At 27.3% G+C, this 26,928-nt stretch overlaps 1 long non-coding RNA gene across 1 annotated transcript in view; it reads left to right on the top strand.

Annotated features, from left to right (window-relative positions):
* LOC129980049 (uncharacterized) overlaps positions 1-26,928 on the top strand; it is a 96,096-nt gene that overhangs the window by 24,673 nt on the left and 44,495 nt on the right. Inside the window, exon 2 of the long non-coding RNA XR_008785234.1 lies at positions 15,861-16,063. This is a non-coding gene — a long non-coding RNA (uncharacterized LOC129980049). The remainder of the gene's footprint in view (positions 1-15,860; positions 16,064-26,928) is intronic.

The raw sequence follows: 26,928 nt of genomic DNA, 5'->3' as shown, positions 1-26,928 counted from the left end.
TTGTCGTTTTACTACGATAAATGTTACAGTAGAAAAATTATTTTTACAGCATCTTAAAATTAAATATATATATATATATATATCTTTTTAATGATGCTTAATTTTTTGGGCGTATTACAATGTATTTTATTTTTGAAATGAAAATCAAACCTCTGACTTTATTGCGAATAATATTTCACCTGCCTTTTTTTTCATTGTTTTGATTAATATATGAAGATTCAGCTTATTTTTTTACGTTGAATAGGTTCAGCAGTTTTTTTTTTTTTTTTTTATATATCTTTTGCTGATGAAACATTGGAAATTTTTAGACTATTAATTCCGATGGACAGTATGGATGTTAGCTATGTTCTAAAAATAATTTTTTAATCACTCGAACTCTGATTTTATTGTAAGTTTAACTTTTAAGTTGTGCAGGCTATTCATTTCCCCTTGAAACCAAAACGCTGTGTCAACAAATTCCTCTTAAAAATGCTTAGAATATTTCCTTCCTATTCTGTATGTTATACCATGCTTTCGTCATATAAAATATTCAATATATAAAATTTAACTTTTTCTTTAAAATACTGGCTCTAAAAAGTGTTTAAACGACTGTTACATCTAATCATGTTATATATATCATTAATGTGCGTGCACTTTGTAAGCTGAATTTAACGCTTTCTCACCCAATTTTGTTGATTTTTTCCCATAAAAATCAAATTATTATAGTAGTAAAAATTAGTTAATTTACAAGCACCGTGTTTCTTATTAGATAAATTAAAAATAAAATGCTATATTCATGTTATAATATAATATTAGCGAAACACCGTGGCAGCTAATTTCATATATATAATTTGTTACTTGTAGCAATTTATTTCAATATTTTTTTGTATATTTATCAAAGATCATAATACATTTTTCTCAAATAAAATCTGCCTTTATCAAGTATACTTATGTTTAGTTGTTAGAGGAAATTTAAAGTATGAGGTGAAACTTTGGTTGAAAATAATTTTATTATTTTTAAAATAAAAATAATAGAATGATCAGATTGCATTTGTTTATAGTTTCTCCGTTTTGAAATTTTAAGTTAACAACTACATTAAGATGTAAACAACCATGTCGGTATTTATATACGGTAAATGTACTGACTCATAAGTTGAAATTTTTTACTTCATTTTTAAAATGTTTTTTAACTATCGTTTACATTTATTTTATTTTCATATAGTTGAAAAAATAGATGCTGATTAAATTAATGCTTGCACTTGCACTTGTTATTAAATTAATGTTATAATGGAATAATGCACTTGCCATTCAATTAATGTTAACTCTTTATAAACTCTTCGAATTTTATTGAATAAACAAGAGCGAATTAAAAATTAAACTTGATTTGTCAATTATTCGATTTTTCATCTGTCTGAGCACTATTTAATGTTTCTTTTTGTACAAAAGAATTTTTTAAAAATAAGATCCAGTGTTAAAATAATCCATTTACTAATTTTTGATTAATATAAGTGCGTGTTATATGCTTTAAATATAAAATATTTCTTTTGAAAACAGCTTATTAATGTTTAATTTATATATGAATCATATTATTTACTATCGCATCATTTGGGAAATTAAAGTTTGTCTTACAAAAATATCTTTTAAAAAATATGCATATTAGAGAATTGTTATTTCTTCGATATTTTATTATTAATATGCTGTTAGATCTACATAGTTAGCATTGAACCATGAAGAAGAATTTATTATTTCAGTTTTCTTAAAAATGGTTAAATGTCGTAGTTTTAACTTTTCCAACCGAAAATGGCGCTACATTATTTAATGCTTATTTTTCATACAGTGATATTAGTCAGTTGTATAACTTACTGTAATTCATTATTTGTACTGACTGTTAAATTTTATTTCATAACTTTTGATAACAATATGTTTAAAACTTTCCATTGTCCCATAAAATCATTTGATTTCCATCTTCTCTTATTTCCAAAGTTTGGTCGAAGTTAGAAGATATGAGCGAAGTTGACTTCAATATACTGACAAGTGAAAATATTCAAACTATGGGAAAAAGTATTGAAGGAATCTTTGTTGTGCTGCTTCAGGTTACTATGTCTATCTGAGAACCAGCTACTTCTGAAGATCTCGCAATCGATTCTTTGTCAGATAATAACAAATGTCAGGAGCATTTTGGCGCTTGGCTAGTCGAGGTGCTTTCTTCCGGCGTCGAGTAGAAAACATATATTGAAGAAAGCTAAATCGGTTAAATTTCTCCGCCCTCACACTATGCATCCCCTATTGAAATATTTGCGCGACACCAAATGTTGAATAAGGAGAGCATTTGATATGAAACATAGTTCATGAAATTTGATTTAAACTGGAGAAAATCTCTACTTTGTTTCGTTGAAAGGCAATTTTTTTCGATGTTTTTTATCTTTTCTTGTGAACATTTTCTTTGTTCGTTTTTGCTGAAATATAAAATATTTTAAATTGGAAATTTTTTATAATAATGTTTCAGGGTTTTTTTTATGATTTGTTTTATTGTATAATGCCGTTCTATGAATCTACGCTTTAATTTTGCAAAACAGTGCTGCCACATTTGATATCTTGTTCGCATTTACAGACATGAAGTTTTAATCCATACTGACCAGAGTATTTGCTTAGTTCAAATTTTTTTATGAGGGATTAATGTAGTAAACAAAAAGTATATTTTAATGGGAATTAATCTTCAGACCGGATAATTGGGGAAGTAATAAAAATATTTAAAGAATATCCAGAAAATTATATTCGATATATACTTCAAAATTCTTGAAAATGTGATATAATTTACATTGTATCTATATATGTTGCCATTTTCTACTCTTCTTGTCTTCATTCAACATATATTCCATTTAGAATAGTATATACCGAGTATTTATTCTCCACTCTTGATGTGTCGTCCTTTTCCAATATTTTATTGTAAAATCATTTCTTAAAAGTATCTTGTTTTAGACGCCCTTGATTTCGAAGGTTCTGCAGATGAAGAGAATGAAATAAGTTTAAAACCATTGCAGAAATGTTAAAACTCTACAAGAACTTATTGTTTTGAATTGTTTAACTGTCTGTGCATGTATTAGATAGTTTCAGATTCAAGTAATGATTTAAAATTTTAGACAGGATTTCAAATTATTTAATTTGCGAATCTGATTTTTGATGTTTGTTTGGTATTTTATATGAAAAAAATAGGAATCTACTAAAGATGAATTATTACTGTTAAAATACATGAAAATCGATTTTATTATACCTTTTCAATAACTTTTTTTTATTATATACTCAACCCTATATCTATTCTTTCTCCTTCTACTTTCAAGATTCAAAATAGACTGATTTTATTGTATTTTCATGGTTTTACTTTCTTTTTTTTTTTTTTTAAAGATACCGTGCATTTATCAGTACTCTGAATTCATTTGGGTCCAAGTAAAGCATTCATCTGTTATCATGAAACTTGAGGTTTTTGTAATATTTTAGGTTAAGAGAAGAAAATTTAAAAGATTAAAAAAATAATAATAATATTCAGAAGACCTCCTTATTTACTAAACTCTCTCACCTTGGTTGTTGGGTTAATCAGCTACTTATCCATCATAGTCATTCTTATCTCACCATTTATCCCATCTAACACCTGCGTTCCACTTGTAGAAATGAATGCTTTAATCCATGTACGAAGACCACGAAGAGAATAATCATAAAAAAATACCCTTTCATAGTTACATTGTTTCACATGGAAACTTCAACTTCATCATATGAAAATATAGGTTGCCATCTTACTGAAATTGCTGAAAAACAATTTTTTCCCCCCTTGTGATGCTGTATTTTATCAGTGCCATTTCTAAAAGCAATAATTACTTTATTGAAATGTGGTCTGGAAGATTATCTTCAGTCAGTGCAGTGCCCCTTTATATTATATTGCGAAGGCTACATTCTATGCCTTCTTCAGAAAAATGTGATATTTCATTATTTTACTAATTTTTAATCTTGAAAATATTACTCTTTTTTTAATGGCAATATACTTAAGTTTGGGTATATATATCGAAGAACATGGTCATGCAATGGGGACCATGCATGGCCATGTAATGCAAAATTTCAGTTCTTTGCTATGAGTAATTTTTCCGTTACATTATTTTCTAAATTGCCTCTAAAACGATGCATTTAAAGGCACATTTAGAAATTTCAAAATTTCGATCGCATTTTATTTGGCATTCAAATGGTACTAACCATGCATTTCTTGAATCAGATATAATTTTTTTCACGTTGTTGTAATCTAAACGAATCTAATTCTAAATCTAATATTATATTTGATTCTAATGAAATATCTAATGAATATCTAATGAAATGAATAAACTGTAAAAAAATAAAATCGAAGTAAAAAAAAAAAGATTGGAAGAAAAAGAAAAAAAATGCTTACCATTGCCATTATATTTTATTAAGAATTGCTACTTTAAATGCAAAATATAGTCTCTGCCCTTGTGGCTAGCTAAAATTTTTATTCGTCAGCTTGTATCATGTGTAGAATGTAAGAAATATTTGTAATGAAAATTTCATATTCTAATAATTATTTTGTAGAGTTATAACTACATAATTTTGCAACCATGCTGACTAAATTATTTATGTTTATTATTTTACCATAATGAGTTCTATATTATATAACAGGAAAAGGTCATCTGTATTTGTTTAGGTTTATTGATGTTTGCTTATGCATTCAATATTTCTTACAAAAGATTTGCAATATTTCTGAAAATTAATCTGTTGCAATTGTATATATATATTATAATATATAGATACAATTATATATTATATTATATATATATTATTATATATTATTATATATATATTATAATATTGTGTATAATCATAAAGTGAATAAAAAAATTCAGGCATTGGAATGTTTTTAGACAAAGCATTTAGTACTAATTTTTGGATGCAAATTTTATCTTACATTTATTTTCTACAGTAGTTTCAACTATTCATAGTTTACAAGGATTTCTTTCAGTATAAAATTATTCAAATTTTTTACTTCAAATTTAAATGAAGGACAGAATCAGACTAAATAAAATTTTAAAACAATACATTTCAGTTTACTTGAATGTTGAAATGAATAAACTTCATAGAAAATAAAGTTTTGCTAGATTTTCTTTTGAAAATTAAAAATATTTTATAACCCCCCCCCACCCCCTCAAAAAAATCAAATGAAACTTAATTTTGAATTATTGTATTTTTTTTAAATTGTTATTTGCTAACAATATTACAGTTTATAAGCGACTTTTTTTATAAAATATTTGCAATCATTTTATAAAATTTAATCTTCATTATATAAACTATCGTGATTTTGCCAAATAATTCTGTTTAAGCACACTTACTATAACTCTTTGGAAAGAATTTTAAATTTTAAGAACAAATGCAAAAATTATGCGTGTACCTGTTATTAAACTCTTAAGTATAATTATGTTGTTTTTGATAAATTACACATAGAAGAATTATTACAGTTTGTTAAAAAATTTTATTGATTTTAATTACTTCATTTAATATATTTGGTTGATAAATGTCAGCTTAATTGAATTCATTTTGTTGTGCTTAATCAAAAGAGTCCTGATATAAATTTTCGATCATTAAATGGAATACTTTTTAACGACTTCCAATGGAATAATTATTTTCATAACGATATATAATAATTATTTCTGTAATTATATATAATTATTCCTATAATTATATTTGCTTTTAAATTTCTACTCATATCAGAAACAGCAAGCTATTTGATGAATAATAGCATAAAAAAGTTCAACAATAATGGAAATTATAGATATGTAGAATTAATGAATGGACATTTAAAATAATGTTCTATGATTTAAAATAATGTTCCAAGTTTTTAACAAGCATATATACTACATGTGTGTCTTCGTGTAACGAAATATTTCACAATCAAAAAGCATTTACCAAGAACACCAAGTTGGCCTTGAAGCGTGGAAGAAAACTGATTTGCTTTCATCAGTGAACGAAAAGTACTACTTTTTATACGCTCTTTAATTTTTTTCTCTCTCAGTCGGTTAGATTTTAATTTTAGCACTTAAAGAAAGAAATAAAAAGCAATATATAAAAGTAATAAAAAATATGTCTTGAATTTTATTTCTTTCGCTCATAAAACAAAATTTATCATTTTGATGCTTCAATGCCCGTTAATATTTTTTTGCGGAAAAAAAAATCAATCTTTTCCCAGAAATTTTCATTGTAAATATTTTGCATGTACTATTAAGTAGCAATCGATTTTAACATAACTAAGATTATATGTATATGCAACTTAGCAGACTTTTGCAACTTTTAAAGTGTCATAAAAATTAAAAATACTCTTGCCGACCTCCAGAGAATAATAATTCATACACATCTAAATATGAAACAACCCCTTAGCAAAAAATGTCAAATATCGTCATGGAGGAATCTATTCTTAGCTTCAAAAATGTATGTTTCTGCTGCAGATTATGAAATTTGTTCACTTTTAAACATGTAGACAGCCTCCTACGAACATTTTAGGCGCAACGTCTTTTAGTATATGTTACTATCTCTAAAATGACATTTTTTTTTTTATTTTCGTATATAATGATTAACAGCAGAATAAGTTAGGTGATATTTCTTCCCATGTAGCCATGATATGTACAGTTATAGATGAAATGCAGATAAATATTGCATATGAAATAATTCCAGTGCAAATATATAATTTTTCCGGAATTTTATCACTTCCTATTTATTCATTGAAGTGGTTTTTTTTTTTTATAAGTAAAAACGAAATTTTGATACTTTTGTTTTTCCGGTGCGGCAGTGTGAATAGAGAGTGGGAAAAAAATTTCATCATTGGAAGTAGATTAAAAGTCTGATTCGAGCTGCGTAATATTGCATTATTCAAATAATTTACTTTATTTCTTCCAAATCATGTTTAGTTTGATGTCAAATTTGATATCAAAATTTTTTCCATGTATTATATTATTTTTAAATGATAAATATTTTTGCTACTGTAACTACTATCTAAAAACAGATGTGTTCTTGGAACTGTTAAAAAATAATTGTTATTGTTGCTTAGATGTGTGATGCATTCACGCAAAGTAATCATTTGAAACAAATATTCAATTTTATAAGCACATTTTCTTTCATTTCTTTAATGATCGCTGCAAAATGTATAATATATGTTTGATGTCTTATTGAAATCGAAAGAAATATCACCTTAGTTTTTGGCTTTTATTATTTTAATTAAGGGAACACCTTAAAGGCTTTTTGATGGATGAATAATTTAAAATTGCATCTTATTCTTAGCCTTATTTTACGAGCTTTTTGGTACATCAATGAAACAGCATAGATACTGATTTTGATGAATAAATCTGCGTCTAGAAATCAGTAAAAATGAAATAAGAATTAATTGTTTGTATTCTCAATCCCATTTTACTTCGCGGTGTGCTGATACCATTTCTTCTGTCAATTTTTCTTAAGAAATTTGTTGATTTCGACTTGAATTTCTAGTGTGAAACGTGTCGATAAAATGAAATCGCTTTTTGAGGTCAGTGTACTTAAGTTACCTTTCATGTATTAAAATGAATAAATAAAAAATAATTTTGTTAGACATAATTTATCTTAGTTCGGCGATTCTTACAATGGAATTTCCTTTTTTTCTCCCTAAAAACATAAAATGTAATGTTGCAGTTAGAAACTTAAGACATGGCTAGAATGGTATGAGAAATTGGCAGCGGAAGTGTTAACATTCAGACCACATCGAGACGACTCTTCGTTACTCTCATATTCATTAGTGACATTTATTTTCAGATGCATTTTGAATTTATAAATAACGATTTTTCGTTTCAATTTTTTTTTAATCCGTCTTATTTGATAACTTACATTTGTACACATCTTTCTGTTATAGTGTAAATATTTTCAGAATGAGAAGTTTTTAGGAATTTTTCATCTTTTCTGATATATTTTCCTGAAAATTGTGGGGAATAACGTATTTCAGTATTTCACTACGATTAAATTATAATTTAGCTCTTTTTTTTATGCTAAATTATTTTGCTTCTTTTTAAATATAAATGAGTACACATTTATATTTAAAAAAACATGTTAGAACGAAAGGATGGCGGTAATGTTAGTTTTTATAAATAAGCCTACGTAGGAATTTAAATTCGCTTCTCAGTCTTTGTTAAAATGTGTTGCTTCTATGCTTTGTATACACCGTGTTTCAAATAAGACTTTATTGTATTTACAAAGATTAATTTACTGTTAAGATTCTTATATTTTGATTTCTGTCGTTTATTAAAAACTGTACGTTTAGGTGATGAAAAGAAAGAAAGTGAGTGAAGAAAGGAGGGAAAATAGAATAGAAATATAATTAGAAGAACCGAGAGAAAGGAAATTACTCTTCAGTTAAACATTATTATTATTTCTTCATACGCTTTTTTTAAAGTTCCCTGCCCACAAATTTCCATTCCTTATTAAATGTCCTTTTTTAAAAATTTATTTTGGTATTTTTTTTAAAAAAAATTTAATAGTGTATCATTTTTATACTGAAGGAAAGTTATCTTTTTTCTTATTCCTCTGTCGAAAATCTCATTGTACTTACCATTCACCCTTTCTGACAAATTGCTTTTTCTACAAAATTTATTAGATATCGCTACAAAATAAATGGTATTGTGAAAAAAATACGATGAATATTTAGTTATAAAATTGAATTCAAGTTAGGCTTTAAATAATGTACGATTTTTAGAAAAAAATAGCGGAATGTTGATATCTTACAAAATGAAAAGTTTTGTGGCAAAACGCTGCATGTAGTTTTGAAAGCCAAAGTAATTGGATAGGAAATGAACTTAATATGAGTCTTGTAGAGAAAAAAAATGATTATATTTATTATTACTGTTATTTTACAATTTTAAATAGTTTGCAAGTAAAAATGTTTAGTTTATAATTTTTGATAGTAGGAATACTAACCTAACATCTCTGTATTCGTTGATTCGATTTCACGCTTTGATATTCTCCATAACTTTTTGTTAGTAGTGCGTTGCTCGTTTCTCTTTTGTTTTCTATCGCATATAATTCAAATCATAGTTTGCGTTTTCCCGAGCAATTTCTGTTTTGTTGTAATCTTAGGGCTGCGATTTTGATAGGTCCCAAGTTCAAATGCTGATTTTGTCTTATCGTGTGTTTACTGCTCTGTATCTGTTTACAGGCTTTGGATAAGAATGTCAATAGTTGCTTTCAAGGGTTGTTCTAGATTACATTGAACCTTTCCTTTTCTTGCTCACCATACAGAACATGCATTGTGTAATTTATTACTAAGCAATTCTTAGTCTTAGATTATCCATCCACATACATTTACAATGTGCATGTTTACGATATTGTGCACAAATCACGATGACGTGGCATTTGGTTCTGAATGGGTTCAGTATAAGAATTTTAACAAAATACAAATATCGTTGACCTTTATACCTCACCTCATCCATTTGTGTTAACAATTTAATGCTTACATTTTGAAAGGTTGAAATGAAGCATAAATGTGGTAAGTATTTATTCTTGTCAGCAAGTCACTTCCCTTTCTATATATATATATATATCATTTACTGTGTTAGCTTAGCTCCTATCATTGAAACTCTTTTCGAGAAGAATTATTATAAGTGGAATGGAATGCTCTGTGAAAAATTAATTTTTCTGTAGTGTGTACAGCTGATGAAAGAATGATTAAATTTCTGTTGTCTAACAAAACATGTCAAGATTTATTATTCGATTAAACCTTTATTGAATAATTAAAACAGAAAAAAGAATAATAATTTATCGCCTTCGAAAATATTCGTATAATGTAAAGATAGAACTCACATTTCACATATAAAGTAAAATAAATAGAAATAAGGGCATTTTTTTGGCAGTGTTTCGCAATTGACTTATTATCACAAACTATCTCTAATGCTTGTATCACTGGAAACTCATATTATTTCTAGTTCCTCCTCCTCCTCGTAACTTTCATGAATAAACCTTGTATGATGTAAATATTTTTTGGAAGGGAATAATAGTCGTAATCATATCGATACACTCAGACAGAGACTATATAAATAACTTTTACGTAGAAGATGTCAGAAGACCAGACTGTCTATTTTATATATGTTGGAAGCATTCATTATACTCATAAATAATTGAAAATTCCCAGACATAGAAATAAAGCTTGTGAAACATAATACAATTGTTTCGAGCATTCTTGATAACTCACAATTAATTATTTTTACTAAATTGAAGGTCTGAGGAAAAAAGCCTGATTTTGTTGTGATATACAAAATTAATTTATTGATTTGTATTTACTAAATCGTTCTGAAGGAAAATATGATTATGTTTTAATAGTAATAGTTTTATTAAAGAGAAGACAAATAAATTTGAATGCTGTTTTATTATTCTATAACATAATATTTTTTAAAATTTCTAATTCAATGTTTTGCTTAGCAAATCGAAGATTTTTGATATTCCGTTTTGTTTTATCAAATAAAATTCATTGATTCAATCTTTTTTACAGTGCTATTCAAGTGTGCATTTCTTCTAGTCATTTTTGTTTTATTAAAACGATAATGCTGTTGGAGAGGATTAAAATCCAAACCTTTGAATTATTTAATATATTGCTTTTGAATTTGGCATTTAGTTATTCACAACTTCTTCTGCATCAGATATGATAGAGTTGTCATATATGAAGCGGTTATCATGTGAATGACTCATTTGTACCCTTTTACTTAAATAAATTTTTTAAAAAAAGCATTGGTTTTATATCGTTGAACTGAAAATTATTTTTAATTTCATTTATTATAGAGAATGATTTAAAATTTTAACAATAAGAATTCTTTAAAATGCGTTTCAGAATAAAAAGTTACTGACATTAATATTAATTCCTTTTTTTTTTAAGTAAATATATTTAATACCCATTTTAAATTCGAAAATTTTGGCCGTAACATTTTTGGAAAAAATTTTCAAGCGAATTTTTTTGTTCCTTTAACTTGGATCAGCATTGAAAGAGCATTTTCATGATTAATGAACTTTTTTGGTGGTTATTTGTGGTACTGATTGTCTGAAAAAGTTTCAGTTTTGTATCAAGATCATTTATGTACATTAATTAACGATTTCATTTTAATTTATTTGTATATAAAATGTTTTACGAATGTGGCAATTCATAGAGAATACTTAGTACAGTAAATATAATTTAAATGAGCTAACAATGTTGCATGAATCAACTATTCCTAAGACATAGACTTCACCTTTTTTTCATGACGAAAATTTTAATAGATAATTGTTATTTTCATAACAGAACGGAGCGGTTTCACACTCTGAAACCTATCGTTTTTCTGTGATTCAGCGAACAATTTAATCAGAAGGATATTTTATTCTAAACAGATAATATGTTCTATCAATAATCGGCTTGAGATTAGCAGGTTTATCTCTTAAGTTTTCAAACGAAAATAAATTTCTTTTAGAATATTGCATAAATAACACAAATCAGACATTCTTTTCAGTGATAAATAGAATGTTATGGATATAGCAGATTTCATCCTTTCTTGACGGTAGTAAAAATATATATGTTTTTGTTTGTTTGCTTCTTTGCAATATCGAATTGTAAGAAAATAATTTTGCTAGTAGCCAACTCATTCCAAATCTTGTAATTATACAATTCATTTTGTTTTTTAAAAAAATGATTATATTTTGTTTGTGTAGCTACAAGAAATGCACTTATCACTTTGCTAACCATTTTAAATTCCTTAAGTAACTTGTAGTTTTTGCACAATGGCTAAAATTTGTCTTTATATTAGCATTCAGAGGTATCTCATTCTTCATCTCCAAAAAAGACATTTTGTTTTATTTTCACCTCCCTTTCGATTAAAAAAATTTAAAATTAAAAGTGCATAATATAATACTGGTAAGCTCTTTTAGTGTTTCAACTAATTTCCGAATAATTGATTTTATAGAAACTTTATTAAAGAAAGTATAGTCTAAATAATAAATGTGATAAACTTCTTTAGAGTATAATTTTTATAAGTGTTAAAAGGAAGATAAAATTTGTATCTGAAAACTTTAAATTGAAATTGCAGTCACATTTACAATGTTTATATATATTTTTTTATAATGAATATATGAAATTTTTATCCTTCTCATAATATTTTGGTAGATTGGAATATTCTAAATAAATTGGGAGCGCATCAATAATATTTTTTTATAAATTCGATGTCAAGGAATTTTTCTCATGTGCTAGTAGTGCATTGCGTCTTAATTTCTTTCTAATATTGCTTAGTTTTTAATAAAAAATTATTATGTTTTCCTAGTTTTTTAATATGCTAATAAAATGATTTTTACATTTTGTTAAAAACTTTTTATTCTTTAATAAATTTTAGAAGTTGTGGATACAAATGTTATGAAATCTAAAAATTAATGTTCCTCAAAATGGCTTATGGATGGCATTAACTGAGTGAAATCAATTTTGGGGATAAATTAACGTATTAACTTATTAAGATCTTTAGATTTTTTTTATTGCCATTGGGAGCTAATAAGTGTACTAAATTTCAGAAATTCGGAACTTTGAAATTAGGGACTAGGAAAAATTTTGAAAAAATCGAATGCACAATTCCATTCTTATCAACAAGAAGTATGCGAAATGAAATAAAAGCGTTTAAAAGTATTCATGTATGAGTCAGAAAATGCTTTGTTATTTTTCTGCATTTGTAATAGATTGAATTTACACTCACGTGATACGCGTCAAGTGCGCTGACTAATTGTGGTTGTTTCGTTTCTAACACTTGGTTTCTTTTTCGCTAGGTTATGTTACACAGCACATCGTAAGGTAACGTTAAGTGAAATGATACGTTGTAGGTATTACATTTCTTAAGTGGTTGTGATACCTTGTAAAGGGATTTCATTTTTAAAATAGAGTTATATTTTATTATTTATTATTTTATTTGTTTAATTATTTATCAGCTAGTATTTAACTTTATTTTTCAATTTTAGTCCATTTACTAATGAATTATATATGCAACATACTCTTTTAATTTCGGATTTATAAGTTTTGAAGTTCCGCGTCCTGATTACTTTTGTTTTTGAAATAGTTAATGAAGACGAATTTCTTATTAAGATTTCAGTGCTTTCAAATACTATTATATTAAAACAAAAGTTAATTTCGAATGTCTTCGAAATATGTTTTTATACCATCAACTTTTGTGGATGAATTATTTAATGTAAATGTAAAATCTAAGATGTTTTATTGTTAATATTTTTAAAAAAACGGGGGGGGGGAGGATATCGGCTCTCTGTCAAAAATCTGAAATTCGAAAAATAAATTGGAGAATGAAACATTGTGTTTGTATCATGTAAATAGAAACTGTTCGCGTTTCTTGCATGCGTCGGTTGATTTTAATTTCGAACAGTGGTGTGATTAAAGTTAAGAGAAGAGAGGATTACTTTTTTAACGAAACAAAATTTAGAAACATTACACAGATTTTGAATTAATATAAAATAGTGCGAATTAAAAAAAATCAAAATTGCATCGAAAATTCCTAATAAAAATTCCTAAAAAGCAATCTTCTTATCATTTCTCTGCGGGGTAAAATTGTCTTTAAATGATAGGTTCGGGATTCTGGAACAACAATTTGTAATAAGTTTAAAATAGTGTATTCAGGAAATTTTATTGAAATATTTTAAGTGCAAAGGATTTTTTAAAACGATATTTGCCGATAAATAATGAAAAATTTGAAAAGGAACTTAGAATCATGACGCGCAGTCTATTTAATTGGTCTGAAGTAATCGATATAGGCAAAGACTTTGCTTTAAATTGACATCGTATCTTTTCGATTTTTTAAGTTTAAAAAATTTAAGTAAAACAAATAATTTGTTTTGCTTTATCCTTGTTGCCCTTGTGGTATTACTTTTTATTGATTTGTATCATTACAGTGTTATTTCTATTTGATGGTTTAACATTTATATAATTATCGGATTCTTTTTTTTTTTTCTTCTTTTTTTTTTAAGTATAGCTTTAATCATGCATTGAAATTTGCGAGTCATGCTGTATTCATATCTTTGTTAGGTTTTGTTCTAATCGGTTTTCGGTAATGATAAACATTTTGCTTTAAATTAGCATTTTTTCGAATTTTTTTTAAGTTAAAAAAATTGGTTTTCAACAAGTATTTTGATTTTCTGTATCTTCATTGCCATTGAAATGTATTTTTTAATTGATTTCTATCATTATACTGTTATTTCTATGTGATTGATAGTTTGATATTCGTGTATTAATCAGTTTTTGTTTTGTTTTTTTTGTTAGTAGTCTTAATCATCCATGAAAATGTGTGAGTCACTTTGTATTGACTCGCCTCTTTGCTTTCCAAAAGGCTGGAATAAAATAAATTTCTTCACTTTGTTAGGATTTGTTCTAATCGGTCATCGGTAATGGCAGATGCGGAGCAATAACTGCATTCTAAGAGAGAGTTCTAAAGTGCAGATTGAGATCTTACCTCGCTTCCCTACGCGGCTTCGATAAGATTAACGATACAGCATTGTCAATCCATCTGGCAATAGACATTTAGAATTTCTTGCCTAGTCTTTATCGGAGTTTATAGTTCGTTCTCATGGAAATATTTGCTCAGTTGTGGCAGATCTTGTTTGCTTTACTCGGCATTCGTCTATCTGTCTTTATCTGAGTACATTGTTAAACACCTTTATTTAATTTCTTCATGAACTTTGAACTCTAGTATAACATTCTTGAAAAGGAATCAAGTCAGTTCAATAGTTTCTTCCCTTTTATAAAGTTCCTCATGCAAAGTTTATATGTTTGTAAAAAAAAGGCACCTTGGCATTGAAATATTTTAAAATTGTGGTTCATGAAGTAAATTTTAGGAATAAATTATGGTTCAGAAATAAAATTAATTTTAGGAAATATGTTTTAGATACTAAATTAAAATGAAAATACTTGTTTAGAACAATCTTGTGCTATTAAAAAGCAGCAAAAGTAATTATTAAATGAGTAATGATACTTTTTTAAATTTATATATAACATTAACTATAACCTAATGACAAAGGATAATATATAGAATATCTTAACTTATTTTAATTTTGTCTTTTTCATACTATTAGCTGATTAGCTCATATTTAGCTGATATTTTTTTTTTTTTTTTTTTAAGATGTATTGATTCAACTAACCATCCATGGGGCGTTTCAGACTATTATTATTTTACATTTAATTATATATAAAATTAGAACTTTATTGAAAGAATTACTTTTCCTGTATTAGTAGTGCATGATTATTCAATACACTGAAGTATGCTCGAATGACACGATTAATGGAGTGATTTTTAAAATGATATGTACATTGTTATGTAGAATGTTTTGTGTTTCTATAAGAGGAATCTATAAGAATCATAACAGCAAACCATACTTTCATTTAATTTCACACTTTCACCAAATGAGGAATCTTTTAGTTTATTTATTTATTTTTTAACTTTTCCATAAGATCATTCCATTTAAGATTAATGTTTTTAGCTTCCTGAATTTTTTTTTTTTTTTTTTTTTTTTTGACATATTTTACTCAGTTGAGACCCATTTATTTCTATTTGGTAACTCGACAATAACTTTTAATGCAATATTTTAAAGTAGGCAAAATGGAATTAAATTGCCAACGTACAAATTTATATATATCCTTTAAATATAATAGTTAGTTTTCAGTCCTATAGTCGTGAATCTGAAGTTTTCTCATAAATTTGATCTGCATTTATTACTTAAAATCATTTTAGTTATAGACGATAATTTAATCATATTGAATATTTTTATTGTATCGATCAACACGTCATCAACATTCTTAATTCCTAAGTAAATTACTTTTCTTGCAGAATCTGAGAAGTGCTGATAACTCTTGGAGCGCGGCGAAAGCAGTTCTTCGCTAAGTCGACCGTGACCTGCGCTTTGAACCAACATCCAAAGAATAGACAAGTCTCCCTGAGGTCAACAATAAAATGAACCTTTAAGAAGAAAAAGTAGTCTTGGACATCAGAAGCCACAAAAGCCGCAATCTTGATTCCTCCCCCCTCACGTGGTAAGAAATTTTTTATATATGTTTACGGGAGGGGTGGGGATTCTTCAGCGGCCCCTCTTGGGGGTTTTTCCTTTCCCTATTTGTGATGCTGGCATGCCATTGGCTCTTTATCATGTTTACGATGAGCAATTTCCCATCTGTTAAACACTGCTTTGTCATTTGGGAAATCGCTGGTATGCACTAGTATATTGTGGGAAAATTCCTCTCAAAATTTGTTTCCCGCTTTTAAAGTTTTGCAAAATTTTTTTAGATCTATATCTAAAAGTTAATGAATGTCATTTCCAAACTTAAAGTTTTCGTAATTTTTATTCCCAAATTAAAGTTATTGTAACTATTTTCAATTGTGCATTATAGTAATGAAAAGCAAAAAATTTAAATTTTTTATGGTCATTCAAATTTCTGTTGAAAACTTTGCTTTCAAAAACATAATTTTATAATAAAAATTTAATTATAATAAGTATTGAATAGGAACTTTACCTATACGTAAGGTGTATGAGCTATCTTAAACTAAATTAACTTGAAGGAGGTGAAAATTCGATATACTGCGAAAATCATTCCTAAATATGTAATATTGGCTATACGCTGATTAAGAACATGTTCTTTAAATAAATTTGATTTATATTCAGATTTTATAGATCTAAGAGAATCAATAATTATGCCATTAGTGTTTTAGGAATAAAATTAAAATAAATAGCTTGGAAGGAGTGTCCGAACTAAAGAAATGCATTCTATAACTTAACATTGAATGTAAAACCATGTTACATACGGCGTAAAACTAGAAACCTGTTAACTATTTTTACAAAGAGGTCTTCGATTCGAACAATAAAGCATTGCTGTGCTTACTTGTTTACAGTTATAGCTGTACAAAAGGTGCCTTCATTTCAAACCGCATCCCTTCCCTTTGTACTATCATCTTTTACACAGCGTCATATTGTCACTCATAATAAAATCAAAACAAATGAAATACCTAATGTTATGAGAATACATCTTAATGCTAAATTTTTTTTTTTGGGGGGGGGGGCGAATACTTTGAAAACCTCAGGCAAAATTTTCACATTTTGTTGAAAAGAATTAGATTATATAATTAATATTAAGTCAATGTATCTAAAAATTTTCAAGTATTTTTTTTTAATACGCCATTAAAGCCACCTTTAAGATTGTTGCAATTTTGTATATAATTGTGTCTCGTTAGCATACAAAAATGCAGTTTTATTAAATAAATTTTAATTTATCCCAATTCATTCAATTCCATTTTAATTTTTACATAGAATTAAAAATTGATTCATTCATTATATTATCTGGCATGCCAATATCATTTACGGTATGATGTAAAAGTGTTCTTGTGATGTTTCTTATCTTAGATTGAAAATGAAAGGGGGTTTTTAATGCATCGTTTTTGTTGTGTAATTGGAATTCCGCATATTTAAAATATGCATGACTACATATCTGATTACTCAAAATTTCCGTTCCTGATTTGAAACTGCTTTCTTTATGATTTCGATTCCATATACTTTGGTAGCTATTTGATTTATTATTATATTTTATTGTTTTATTAAGCTAAGTTTGCAAATAAGAACGCATTGCACAATTTGATTATACCATGAAGATTTTAATAATTGATATTTTTTAAAAAAGAAAACGATGATGGTGATGATGAAAACAGTGTTTTAAAATGAGTTTTGGTAATTTTGAATCCATGAAAATTTTTAGAATTGAATGCCTGGATGAATTTAGAAAATTAAAATAATAATAATAATAACAACTTCTTAAAGTATTTTGTAAACATTGGAATGTTTCGATAACTTTTTGTTTGTTCAAAAGTCAGTGGTATTTTAATAATTCTAAGTCTCCTTTTCTCTGCTATTTTTTTTTTTTTTTAACATCGTTTTAAATAAAAGTGCAAGTTAGTAAATTTATTTTAAATTCTAAAACGAATCATTTGGATAAAGTTTAAAAGGTGCGAGGAAATAATTAAGATTTTGGTTGTCAATTTTTACTGTTAAGTGAATGGCAACTAAAAATTATGGAAGCTTATAATTTTTGAACTTTAAAATTTCCAGAAACATTTCTACATGCAATTTGGGAAAAGTTCCCAAAATTTTACAAATATTAACTACAACGCATTCTCGCATATAAAATCTTAATGGAAGGTATATTTTTAAAGGTTTATTTTAATTAAAAGTTTAAACTTTCTTTTTTATCTTTTAATCAGAAGCTGTAAAGTTCGCATAGTTTGATTAATTTTTTTTAATTAGATGTTTTTATTGGGCAAGATGAATGTTTGTCAAGTTTCTAATCGAGGAGTTTTCTATATTGATAATATGGTTTTCAGAAATTCGCTGAACATTTTTTCTTTTCTTTTCTTTTTCTTTGTAACAGGAAATAACATTTTCCTTTGAAATGTTTTATATTATCTCAGATATTTTAATTACATTTTGATGACAATTTTTATATATTGCTTTTATTGTTGTGAACATAGATTACTGACGTTTTTTAGTGATATATAAGAAGCAAAATTGCGTCATAATTAATGAATTATCCTTATTATTATTATTTCATTTTTCAAATGAATTTTTTTTTTTTTTTCGTTTTCTTGAAAAATGTTCCTTTCGAGTTATAGCGTTTCGTGTTTATGTGCATATTCCAATATTCATATTTATTCCATTCCAATGTTCATATTTATTTACAAACTTATTTTCCTTCTCGAAAAGAAGAAAGTAATTGTTAAAATAATACAATATTTATAAATTAATTCTTTAATAGCAATATTGTGAGCACCGATAAATTTAAATTTCTAACAACTGCGAATTAAATTTAATATTTTAACGCTTAATAGGAACTTCTTCTTTTCATAAACATTAAAACTTTCACAAAATTTTATATATATAACGCAGCATTAAAAATTCCCAATAGTAGATTTTATTTAGTAATCTCCGTTATTGAAATATCTAGGAAGATGCTTATAAAGACAAAATAGTAATTTAAATTGTTAAAAAAAATCAAAGAATGCTTATTGGAAACATAATGCCTGTGAAACTTAGTCAAATTCTTTATTTTTAAAACACTTGTTTTTTTGTTCTCGACGTACGTTTAAGTATGAAAAACCTAAATGATAACTAGTCATTTTTAGTGCATAAAAATGATTGCTTAACATCATTATTTTTATAAAATAGCACTTTTATAATACAAAGTCTTAATTGTATTCTCATTATATCAGTCTGATGTAATATTTCTGAGTTTTTTTTATAAAAAAAATGAACTTTTGTGCGTCTTGCTGATTAGAGTAACAATTGAAATATTCGGATATTGTAAGAGGTTTTTCCCAATAACTAAGAAAACATGTATTTATAATATTTTAAAATGGAATTTATATTATACATGAAATTTATTTGACTCCCCCACCCCTTTTAATTTTTAGTTACATTTTTCTTTCAATTTGTTTATGCAACAAATGCACAAAACTTAGATTTGAAGTAATATGACGCATTTAAATTTTGAAACAATTTAATTTGTAGATAAAATTGGCATTAATGTGTTTTAAAGAAAAGGGTCAATATAATTTTTTTATGTTTAAATCTTAAATAACTTTTGAAACTCAAAACAATTATTGATTTGGATCTTTTCGAATTATGAGTTATGTCTTACTTTCTATTATTTTAATCAACTTTTATCAAATTTTAACATGATGCTTTTTAAAGTGATCTTTTCAACTAAAATTATATGAATGCAACAGATAAAATCTCTAATATTTTAAAGCTATCTGCACATCAAAATTTCTATTACTCATAACATGGGAAGAGAGAGGGAAATAAAAAAGAGAATCATTTTTTATACTAGTTGGTTGATAACTTGCTATAGAAAATTCGTTAAAATTTGATTCAATTAATATATATGATAAATTTAGTAAAATTGATATAAATTTTCTTTTCTTAATCATTTCTGTTTAATACTATTGAAAAAATTTAACATAAAATGACATCACATGTTTCGAATTTCTAAAATTATAATGTGAAAATATAATTAAATGTGGGTGTTAAATATGATACTAATTTAAGGAATGGCTTTTATACGATATATTGACTGCAAACTGCTATTTAATATTGAAAGATCGAAATACAATTACTAAATATTCTTTTAATAAATATTTTTATGTTAATATAGGGGCTTTATTAATTTCGGATTGTTTGAATCAAACCCAATCACTTTAAGGACTGACGGCAAGTGTAATAAAAATGGGCGTGCGCTCGTTTAGAAAGAGATCTCCTTTTCAAAATATATTTTAAAATATAATATAATTGCAACTGTTCAGTTTCTTCCAGGTAAATTTGATACAATATTGTAGCTTTTAATTTTTAATGTCATTCTAAGAGTTGATGCAAATTTTCTTTACAACCCCCAGTTTCAGAGATATGTTAAGAGTCCATAAATGTTTCAAACCTTGCTTTGAATAGATTTCTGACAGGATTATTTATCCCCTCCTTGAAAAGATCTTTACAACTACTATCAGTAAGTGTTGTAAATCCTTTGGTGTTGTTCCTTTGTGCCTTGCTAATAAAATAATCCTGTTTTCTGATAATCGTCAATCATTCCTAACCGAACCAATTATTGGATTTTATTGACGGTCTGTTCCCGTTTTTGTGAAATCCTACCGTTTGTTATTGCCTTCTTTCTGAGCATTCCTATCCTTTGAGTCTTACTGTTGGTTCAGTGAAAGTCCCCTCTTTTCATTGATGGCGATAAAAGCATATTAAGTTTGTTTCGTTGTGGTGTTAAAATCGTTATGACCTGAAATTTTTTCTTATTGTATTGACGGTCACATGAAAATCCCGATTATAAAAGCGAGTAGTTCTCTTTCTAAATAGGTGTTAGAGGAGAAGCATTTAAATGGCAAATTTTGTGGATTAGGTAAGTTACATATGACATATGAAAATCAATTATTGTCATTTGCTTTTATAACCGATGCATGTTTTCAGTTATAGAATAAGAAATGCAAAAAACGCGTTTTTTTATTATTATTATTTTTTTTAAAGAATTTTTGGATTTTATTTTAAAATGGCAATTCCAATTGTAAAATTTTGTATTGCATTTTTTTCTCTTCATAGATGCTAATTTTATTATTGAAATATTATTGAGTGCATACACACATGTATATAAAATGTTAAGATACCGTACAAAATACGATAAACATTATCTGTGTATTGTTGACTTGTAGGAGAAAACCTAAATTTCTGTGTAACTTTTATTTATAGATAACTTTTTTAGATCAAGAAAGAAATTGATTGCGATTCTATTTTACCTAAGAATAAGATTTTTAAGTGGAGAAAAAATTGAATTTTTTTCTAAATTCATTTTTTATTATCAGTAATATGTGGTTAACACTTTATGGATTCTAAAATTTAAAAAAATTATTAATAATATCTCTTAATTATGCATTCCCAGTGTTTTATTTTTTCTTGCTCAGGATTGTTCTTCTTGCTAGATAAATTGATGTAGCTTTATTGTTGATGTAATAACATTTGACACCTTTGAAAAATGAGCTTTTAAAGGTACAAACTGTATTTTCACTTTTTCTTCCTTTTTGTATTATGTGACTGTTTTCTTAAATGTCTGTAATTTTGAATACTGCCACTTAAAAGTTAAACCTAATCATTCGTTTTTTTTAAAAAAAATAGCTGCACCTTTCACTTTGGTTCTTTGTAATTGCTTTTTTACTCAAGTTGTTACTTACGAAATATATAATTGTATTTGAACATTGTTACTCTTGAAATACAGCAGACAATGCTGCTTTTTCATACTTTTAATAGATCTAGAAGATAGTGGTAACGAGTTATTTAATATCTGCTAATTATGTTTCACATTTTAAATACTTAACAGCTGTGTGGAGACTTCTACTGATAACAAGTTTATTCAATCAACCTAATTGTATATAATTTTTTTTTATTTTGCTAAAATGAATCTCATATTACTGAAAAATTACACCATTTAATAGTAGAATTATAGAGCTTACCAAGCTTATTAGCGGTTTCAACGACTGTGGAAAAAGTTTATTTGCTTGTCATATTTTCCCTTGATTGTCATCATGTTAACTACCATCTGCCTCTGACAACGAAGAAACTTCATCTCAAAGAACTGCGTGATACTTATTATATTCAACCTTTTGTATTCAGTGCATGCCACGTCCTTCTTGTGCCATTTGCACCCACCTGTTAACATGAATGTTCGAAAAACCAAACTCCGACAAATTGCTGCCGTTGAGTTCTGGCGTCTCGTTAGGTGTATGCAAATTACGGTAATAAAGGGGTGTGCAATTTTTGTACATTTGCCCGCATGCTCTTTCTGACCAGCAGCAGCTGGTTTGTATAAGCTCTGTTACAGTTTCTCATTGTGCGCTCTTCTGAAGGTCGAAGTGACCGCAGCTGGTGCGTAGCGGTTAACCGTCAGGTGTCCGCTAAGGTGCGGTTTCATAGCAGCTGCGACTGGCATGGCTTCCATGGAATTTTTCCACTTCGTTGTTCTTCTCCCAATAATTCTCTATTGATATACACATAAAAAAAAATTGCGTAGCTTAGCATTTTTACACACGTTTTTAATTTACCACAAAGTTTATTTAAAATTTATGTGAAGGAGATTGTGTAAAGTGTTGACTTATATACTTATACATGAACGTGATAAAAAATTGCATTTATATTATATGAATTTCTGAGCAGTAGCAAGCATTAATAACTGATAATAAAAGCAACTATAAAAATTTTAAAAATTAATAAATGTGTCAGAATGAATTACAGCAAATGAAGAAAATGTATAAGTCTGCGTACAAATGCCAAAGTGTACTTTTTTTTTCTAATATTCATTCATCTATGATGATAAAAAGAAATTTCCTGTTCGTTCTATAAATATCCTAATTGCATATTTGATTTTCAAAAAGATCACAAAGAGAATTATTAAATATTGTGTGCAAACTTTTAGGACCTAGTTTTAAATACCTATGAATATGTGATCATGTATTTTGAGTTGAAAATAGGTCTCTCTGTCTATTTATTGAAGAGATGTATGAAAAATATATGAATATGTAAATGCATATGTTTTGTGTAACAGTATGTTCATTAATTGCCTTGATAATTACATTCCGCTCAGATTCTGTTGTATTGATTCTAAATTAATTGGAATTTTCTCTTCGGGAACTATGATCGGAATTATGTTCTCGGAAGTTTTGTTGTAGGAATATTGAAGTAACAATTCTCTAATCTGAAACATAGTCTGCGGATAATTCTCTTGAATTTCGAAAAGTAAAAACTCGGATGTGACAAAATTGTTAAAAGACCCGAAATTTCCTGTTGAAACTAAAGCAGTTTTGAGGACGAATACCGCAATAACTGTCAAATAATTCCTCTCGCAAGCGCATTGACTGCACTTCCAATTATGTCATTCTCTCTGCTTGCTCTGTACTTAACTTTTCCTTCAATGACGTGATTCTCCATTCACGTTTGTAGTGCCATTTATATCGACAAATGAACAATTCTTTTTTCTTAAATTTTCTATTCCGCTGAAAGATTATTTTTTAATTCCCCCCCCCCTTCCCTTGCGAAGTAAAATTTTCGATTTCAATAATTAACTTCCAAAAATCATTTTTTCACCTTAAAATATCTTCTCATTTTTAACATTTTGCATTAAAATAATGGTATTACATCTTTTAATGTGTACAAAAAGAATGTAATTTATTATTGATTTTCATTTTTGTGATTGCGTTATTAATAAATAAAATGAGCATGAAATGCGAGTATTTTTGTTTAGATAATCAGTACATAGACTTGGAACTTTTATACAATTATATTTCAGATAATTTATATTGACATTTCATAAATATCAAGGAAATAAGCTCACATTTCTTAATTTTTTTAAAGGTTACTTAAGTTAACTGATTGTGCCATAAATAATTACTCATTTAAATTATTTCGATAGCTAAACGGTCACAATACATGGCAAAAATTTCCAAACTCTTAACTTTTCCATGCTTGACATCATATTTATAAATTCCTTTTATTCATCTGTGAAATTCAATCGTTCAACTCCAACAGTATGTGCTTATTTCGAGCAAAATTCTACAACCGCTGATGTGCGGATATGTTTACCATTTCTTTCGGGTATGTTTAATGGTGGCTTTGTGAGAAACCACCCACTCTGTCGTCCCATAGCGCGGCTATGTTGTCTGCGACGCCGCACATGTCTGTAGTTGTTCGACAAACGGGCGCTACTCAGCGTATCGTCTGCCTTCCCTTTCATCCCTGCCCCCGCCGAATGGCGAGTACCCTTCCGCAACTCTAGGCCGGGGAGTTACGTCTCGATCCACCTTCCTTTCGCCAAATGCATCTATGCCTCGTACCGTAGTTAACTTCAAATATGCGGTACTTATGAAATTTAATGCAGTATTTCATAATTGAAGATTTTTAGAGCAGCGAAATAAAAGCCTAGTATAAGCATCCTTTCGGGAAAAAAATCCTTGATGTGGTTTTTATATGATTCTACTATATATAAAACAAGAAAGATTAAAATGAGTAACACGTATTTACTTAGTATAGTGAAGAATGCATTTTTTTTCTCCCTTTAATTTTATACGAAGTTCTGTAGAGAGATCTTCACTTTGCTTTGCTTTCTTGCTACATATATTATTTATTAGTATTGGTTAAATGTCTCTGTATCTTACCTTAATAATAAGTTTACAGAGCATAATTTTATTCGTGTTTATTACCAATTGTAATAATTGCATTTTGGTTGAAAATTATCATATATTATTTCATAAAAAAAGCATTGTTTAGTTTCCATTTATTGTTGTTGAATGTAATTATAGTAGAATTTGTTGTTATTAAGTTCCATATTATATAACTAACATCCATATGTTCTACTATACGATGAAGTCGATGGGATTGTCTTGTTCGATTTAAATTTGCTGAACAAGCAACTTGCATTTTAATTTGTCCAATTTTAATTCACTTGAATAGATAATTAAATCACGATGCTCAATTTAATAATAAATGCCTCCCTTTATGTAATATTAGGGGTTTTTTTTTTAACCTTGAATATTACAACATTGGATTAAATTTAAAGAGAAGCTTATTTTTTCCTTCAGTTTCTACCAATGTTTCCTTCCATTTGTGAAAAATGTTTAGAAATTAATTAAATTAATCTATAGAAAATCGATGAAATAATTTCAATCTCAATGTTTCATTCTTTATATATAATTATTCACATTAAGGATCTGAATTTTGTATTCCAAAAGTATGAAATTATTTGGAACAAAATTTTCTGTATACTCCTGTTTGGAGTTATGTCCCCATCATTTTTAAATCTTTGGAAAGATTATAGGTCTGTAGTTCCAGAATCCTTGAGATAATGGCATTGAAGATTCCATCCCATACAATCGCCAAGTCCGAAAATTTTACCTGTCCATTTTAAACACATTTAATAATCTGCATTATTAATTTCCCTTTTACTTAATATCAGTCATAGGGAATAGTTTGAAAACGAGCAGTTTTAATTTAAAAGAAAGCAAAAAAATTATGAAACACCCATTTCGCAGTTATGATTTTTAACTAAATCAAATCCCTTTTACTTGAGTAAAGATTTCCACAAATAATAAAACGCCTTAAATGTTCATAAATGATTCAGTCAATAACTGAGCACATGGTTATACAAGAAACAAGCCTGCCACAAAGAATAAACTCATTATTCTCCCATGATTGCCAAGAGAGTTGTAGTATATATGAACATTCAAACGTCATAAGTGTGATAATGTTTAAATTTATAACAGCAACTGCTGAACTTCAAGTAATTATAAAATAGAATTTCGTATTGTTGGGAATGTAATAAAGAACTTACAAGAAGAACAGTTTTTGAATTTGTTACCATTGTGATACCTTGTGATTATGAAATGAATAATAATGATTGAAAAAGAAAAGAAATATTAAAGAATGACATAATTTGTCCAAGAATCATTGTCATTTTAATTTTCAATTTAACGAAAACAATGTAACCGAAATAAATCTGTAAAGAAAGCAAAAAACGAATTTTGTTATTTACAGGCGTAACAGAACTACTCAAAATAAATCGTATACTTGCCATGTTAATCCAAGCACTTATTGACTATTAATTATTTGCAAGTGTGCTATATTCTTCCGTTTTGCTTTATGAATGCTTTAATTTATAATTCAAATGATGTTTGTGCACTTCATTAGTGCTCATTTAAAATCAATCAGACGCCCTTATGTAGAAATTTTCCTCTATTTAAGATCCTTCATCCCCCCCCCCCTTTTAAGGGCTCTTTCCCTCCCCAAAAAATATTTCATCCTACATTAGTCTTTTTTTTTATTGTTGTTGTTGCTGTAAAATCATTTGGGTGATTATAAAAAAGTATTTGTAAGTGTATATAACGCATCGAATAATCGCAGTTTTCTTCCTGTATATTCTATTTTTAGAAATTCTCTGTCCTTGAGATGCTTAACTGATATTCCAGACTGTTTTTTTTAATGGACAACAATGAGCAAATTTTTATTTTAGGAATAGTGTTATTTTAGAAAACTTAACTTTTCTATTAATCATAAAATTATGTATTTTGGATGATTCGGTCTTCTGAAGACAATGAATCATTTTTTAAAAGTTATCTATATTGTTAGAATATCGTATATTACCTTTTCACTTTGTAGCATTGTAATGAAATGAATGAGTGGTCATCTTAACTAAAAGTTGGAATTATCATCAGAGAAATTTATATTTTAATTGCTCATCCTATTTTTCTTTCATTTTAATTAAAACATTTCCTAGAAGACAAATAAATAACTTTTTCTATTATATTTTTCTTGGTTACTAGACGC

The sequence above is a fragment of the Argiope bruennichi genome, chromosome 1 (assembly GCF_947563725.1).
Source record: "Argiope bruennichi chromosome 1, qqArgBrue1.1, whole genome shotgun sequence".
In the NCBI taxonomy this organism is placed as follows: domain Eukaryota; kingdom Metazoa; phylum Arthropoda; class Arachnida; order Araneae; family Araneidae; genus Argiope; species Argiope bruennichi.
This window is presented reverse-complemented; position numbering and strand designations above follow the sequence as displayed.